General features: G+C 33.8%; 1 pseudogene; it reads left to right on the top strand.

Moving 5' to 3' along the window:
• Nucleotides 1-2325: 2325 nt before the first annotated feature.
• LOC118057993 (L-type lectin-domain containing receptor kinase SIT2-like) lies at nt 2326-5143 on the top strand (annotated as a pseudogene).
• Nucleotides 5144-6000: the final 857 nt, after the last annotated feature.

Genomic DNA, 6000 nt, shown 5'->3' on the forward strand with positions numbered 1-6000 from the left:
ATATAACAAATTATATTTAAACTTAGCATGCATGGTGAATCGATCTTGGTTGATTATTGTTTATGGGTGATGATTGTTGATTTATATTTGATAAAGTTAATTTTCGATTGATGTCTTTCGCATCAAACAAATAATAAAATCATATAAACAAAATAGATTTACCTACTTCCTAAAGAATTATATACGAAAAAGAAAGCAAGTTATGTTGCTGCAAATTAATGATTCAATTATTTATTATAAATGTTAAATTTCTTGTTTTAATGTAAACAATCTCAACATATATAAACTGCTTTCCAAGATTCAAATAACATCTTAGAATATTGCACTATAAATAAAGGCTTAAATACTTTAAAAAAAAAATTAAATGACCTCACTAATCATGCATATTAACTCATGTATTAATAAAAAAAATATTTATAATTAACTTAAGTCCTAGTCTAGCACGTGATTTAAGTTCAAAATCTATATTATTTAGAGTCTCTCTTATCTAAAAGCTTTTATGTCTTATAAACTAATTTAAACATTCAACTTCTCACTATATAATCTTATAATCTTTTAATTTGAAATTAATGTTATTTAAATTTTTTTTAGGATTAATTTCTTATTTATCCATAATTTATTTTAAATATATTATATTTTTATGTTAAAATAATTAATTAATTTGGGTTTTTTTAAATGGTTGGTTAATTCAAATGATCCCCATAAATCTTTTCATTGGTTCTTAAAATTGATAAAATTATAGAACTCAAATCCTATTTAATCAAAAAAGGAAAAAGAAAAAAAAAAGAAAAAAGACGAGAGCTAAATGATTTAAGGATAAGTCGTATGATAAGAATAATCCGTGTGCTATGCATGCATCTTACATTATGAGACGGGACAAGAGCCACGCCAACGCATAAGGTGTTACTTGCTCCACCTCAAACTTCTCTCTTAGCCATTACGTACGTTTTGGTATTGTGTTCTAAAAATATTTTTTAAAAATTTTGATTTTTTTTATTTTAAATTTGTATTTTTTTAATATTTTTAAATTATTTTGATGTGCAAATCTCAAAAATAATTTTTAAAAAATATAAAAAAATATTATTGATATGCTTTTCTGAGTAAAAAACATTTTGAAAAGCAACAACAACCACACTCTCAAACACGCTCGCGTATCGGCTACGGCATGACATGACGTATATAATCTCTTCTATTTATTATATTTATTTTTTATTATTATTATTATTTAAAAGATATTTAAAAGTATGATAGTGATTGTTTTTTTAAGTGTTTTTTGCTCGGATATATATTAAAATAATATTTTTTATTATTTTTTAAAAACTATTTTTGATATCAGCATATCAAAATAATTTATAAATATTAAAAATATATTAATTTTAAGTAAAAAAAATATTTATTTTTAAAAATATTTTTTAAAATGCTAGTAAGTACGTTTACTTGTTTATTGTCATCTTTACACTCTCCATCTTTCTTGGTCAAAACCCAAAGTAGACTAAAAATTTAGAGTTAAGCATTGAGAACCAATCAGAGAGCCCAATTCGACCTTCCTTCAAAGATAGGAGTTGTTGTTGAAACATAGCCGTGATTGTATTTTATAGTTTTTTTTTATTTAAAAATATATTAAAATAATATTTTTTATATTTTTAAAAATTATTTTTTATATTAGTATATTACAATGATATGAAAAAATATATAAAAAATTAATTTAAAGGAAAAAAATATAATTTTTTTTAAATAATTAAAAAAAAAATAAATCCTTATAATTAAAAACAAAAGAATCATTTTCAGTTAGCTATCAATATTTAACAAGGCGCAGTGCTTTTTCTAAGATGAGATCGTTCTTTTGCATAAAGTCAAAGATGGCCACCTAGAAATAACGTCGTTGAAATGGAATTTTCGCGTTATGTTCACCCTTAAATTAAATTAAATTAAAAATAGATAAATAAATAAATCTCGACACATACTTGACCAAGTTTATTCATTGGAATGGTGCATTTGCAGATTTGCCCTTGCACTGAAATATTGAGGTTAATTTAGTCTGGGATCCATTTATCTTATCAAATTCATCAAGAGCAAAAAGATCTTCGCATGTTATTTTTTTCACTTTAAAATGACAAAAGAGCCTTTAAAAGAAAAGAAGTCAGTAAACTAGTTTTCAAGGGCTTATTTGTCCTTACACTTTCTTAAGTGCTCTAAAAGACTGATACTCTTGCAAGCAAAAACAATTAACTTGCAGGGTCTTTTTCATCTTTTTAAACTAGTTTTTTGAGCCTTTAAAAAGACAAAATGATAATTATTTAGGAAGTCCAATTAGTAATAGAATTTGCTTCTTGCCATTAAGATTTTAGAATTTTATTTTCTTTGAGCTTGTATCAACCTTGATAAGTAGTTTTCCCTATTTTTCAGAGAGAAAGCTTCGGAGAAGGTTCGCATGCGCGCAAGTCATAGCAATGTGAAGAGACTGTTTATAATTCAGTCTTTAGACTGACGATTAGAAACTGTAACAACAATTGAGGAAAAACTCGAAGCGACAAAAGTTTGTTTTCTCTTACCAATCTTCTGCACGTTCTTATGATGATTGCATCGTTCAAATCATTGCACTTTCTACTCGGCCTGTTTGTTTCCTTGAAGCTCTTGGCCTTAGCTCAAGAGGAAAACCACTTCATCTATCATGGCTTCACTGGAGCCGACCTGCTCCTCAGCGGGATTGCAAAAATCCATCCAAATGGTCTCTTAGAGCTGACAAACACTTCAAAACGGCAAATTGGCCGTGCTTTCTTCCCATTCCCTTTTCAGTTCAACACATCTTTATTCAACAATTCTCGGTCTCTCTCGTTCTCTACCCAGTTTGCGTTTGCCATGGTCCCTGAGCAGCCTACATTTGGTGGCCAAGGCATGGCCTTCACCATCTCTCCATCTGTGGAATTCACAGGGGCTGTGGCAGCTCAGTACTTTGGAATCCTCGATTCTACAAGCAACGGCCTACCTTCAAACCATCTAGTGGCAGTTGAGCTGGATGCAGTTCCAAGCCCGGATCTTAAAGACATCAATGACAGCCACGTTGGAATTGATGTAAACAGCTTGATATCCAATAAATCTTCTCCGGTGACCTACTTTTCAGATGAGGAAAAGGAGAATACGAGCTTGTCTCTCATAAGTGGCCATGTGATGCACGCGTGGATTGATTATGATGAAGTAGAGAAGCTACTCAATGTTACAGTTGCTCCTATCACAAGAACAAAACCAACCTTGCCTCTCTTGTCAACACCTCTCGATCTTTCTTCTGTTCTGTTGGATTCTATGTACGTTGGTTTTTCTTCATCTACTGGAGCAGTGGCTAGCAGCCACTATATTCTGGGGTGGAGCTTCAACAGAGGCGGACAAGCTCAAAGTCTTGACGTGTCGAAGTTGCCTTAACTTCCCCATCAAAGAAAATCAAGAAAGAAATCATACTTAAGAATTCTGGTCCCAACAATAACAGCAATCATTTTGCTGGTAGCAATCTCTGGTGCTGCTTATATAATAAAGAGGAAGAAATATGAAGAACTGCGCGAAGATTGGGAACAGGAGTATGGTCCTCAAAGATTCTCCTACAAGGATTTATACAAAGCAACTACAGGTTTCACAGACAGGAAGTTGCTGGGAAGTGGTGGTTTTGGAAAGGTTTACAGAGGAGTATTGCCTTCTTCCAATATGCAAGTCGCGATCAAGAAAGTATCCCATGATTCCAAACAAGGAACTAAGCAGTTTGTTGCTGAGATTGTTAGCATGGGAAGGCTGAGGCACAGGAACTTGGTACAGCTCCTAGGCTATTGCCGGAGAAAGGGAGAGCTCCTCTTGGTCTATGATTACATGCCCCACGCAATGAAGCCTTAATTGGGTTCAGCGATATCAGGTCCTCAGAGGAGTTGCGTCTGCCCTTCTTTACCTCCATGAAGAGTGGGAACAGGTTGTTCTGCATAGAGATGTGAAAGCTAGCAATATACTGTTAGATGATGATTTCAATGGTCGACTAGGAGATTTTGGGCTTGCTAAATTCTATGATCGCGGGGCCAATCCTCAAACAACCTGTGTGGTTGGAACAGTTGGATATATTGCGCCAGAGGTTACTAGAACAGGAAGGGCCACTACCAGCAGTGATGTTTTTGCTTTTGGCACTTTTATGCTTGAAATGGCTTGTGGAAGGAAACCTTTAGAGCCAGAACAATCAGCAGAAAAGATGGTTTTGGTTGACTGGGTTCTTGATTCCTGGAAAATAGGAGACATTCTTCGAACGGTTGATCCAAAATTGGAAGGTAATTACGTGGTGGAGGAAATGGAATTGGTTTTGAAGCTAGGTCTGCTTTGTTCTTTCTCTACACCACAAGCTAGGCCAAGCATGAGGCAAACTGCGCAATATCTGGATGGGAATGCTAGCCTACCAGAGATGCCTCTTGATGGTGCTAGCATAGGCTTGATTGCCAGTTAGTCATGAAGGGCCAGGGGATTTCAACTTGTCTTTACATAGATCTAATGATTTCTCTGCTCCTTCCTTCTCTAGTACCGACTCAATCCTCAGCCGTGGTCGTTGAATCATGGCTTAACGAGGTAAAAATTCTTTAACCTCAAGACTAACAGCTGGCATGTGGCAAGCCTGGTATTGGTGGTGAAGAGGAAGGTAGATTGGAATACTTGGAAGGTTTGTGCATACCATCGTAATCCTCAAAGCACCACAAAGACTGCTCCAAGAGGGGTTAATTAATTAGCATAGAAACATAGGTATAATGTATGATTTAAGCAAAACACATGGTTGAAATAGTACAATGTTTGATGAAACAATGCTGATGTTATACACACATATAACTGTTTTAATCTTTCTACAAACAGTCAAGATTGCAAAAACCACGTTCAAGGACGATAGAAGATATAGACAGCAGCTTTGTAGGCTGAAAAGGGATTAAAACACCAGCCAAGAAAAAGTAAAAGAAACATTGCAACAAAATTTGCAATAAGAAGGCAGCAATATTAATAACCCTGCTTTCAGAAAGAGTGTAGATACCCAATTACCTAATGAAAAGGCTAGAGATGTCTGATCAAAAAGCTTCCATCATTTCTCCTGGTTATAGGGTGACAGCTTGTTGCGGATGGGGCAGCGCAACCTCTTGGGACAACTTTAATTCTAATTTGGGTCCCTCAAAGAGCTTACACAGAGCAAGTTAAACATGAAGTGACTTGATTCCATCTTAGGAAAAACAAGCTCATACTGGAAAAGATTTAACAGACATTAGCCTCCCCGAAAAATACCACAAAAAAAAAAAAAACAAAAGGAAGTTGATACAGATGCAGGATAGCCATCAAAGTGAAAATTACCGGTACTGATGTGTTCATATGAACTGACGGTGCCCGTGAGAGCTTGGAAGAGAGAACCGACCACTCCCTTTCCTCCTATTAATATCTTGCTGGTCACAGAGGTGTCAAAGGCAAGGACTGCAGCCATGGATCAACTGTTGTAGTGGCTGTGACTGACCAAATCAGCTCACTAAGATAATCCGCCAATGGGAAAAGAAATGAATCAGGGAAGGTTGATCTGTGCAGTGGTGTGGTTTTTATAATGAAATATAAGTTTGTTTTTTATTTTAAACGTGTTTATTTTTTAATTTAATTTTGTTTTTAATTTTTTATGTTTCAATTATGTTAAAAATAAATTTTAAAAATAAAAAATATTATTTTAATATATTTTCAAGAGAAGAATTCTTGAAAAATAATTGGTTAGTTTTTTCTTGGCTCATTGCACAAATAAGTTATGCTATCTAACTGATAGGCAAAATGAATAAAATATCTTGAACCACAATCTTTTAAACCGAAGATACTCTCATAAGTAATTTTTAATTAATTAACTGAACCACATAATAAAACTTTATATACACACTCTTTTATACCATGTAGAGCTTTCCTCAAATAAGTTATGCTATCTAACTGAGGATGATAGGCAAAGCTCATGAATAAAGCTCGTGGATAGCT

This window comes from Populus alba, chromosome 9, assembly GCF_005239225.2.
Source record: "Populus alba chromosome 9, ASM523922v2, whole genome shotgun sequence".
NCBI lineage: Eukaryota > Viridiplantae > Streptophyta > Magnoliopsida > Malpighiales > Salicaceae > Populus > Populus alba.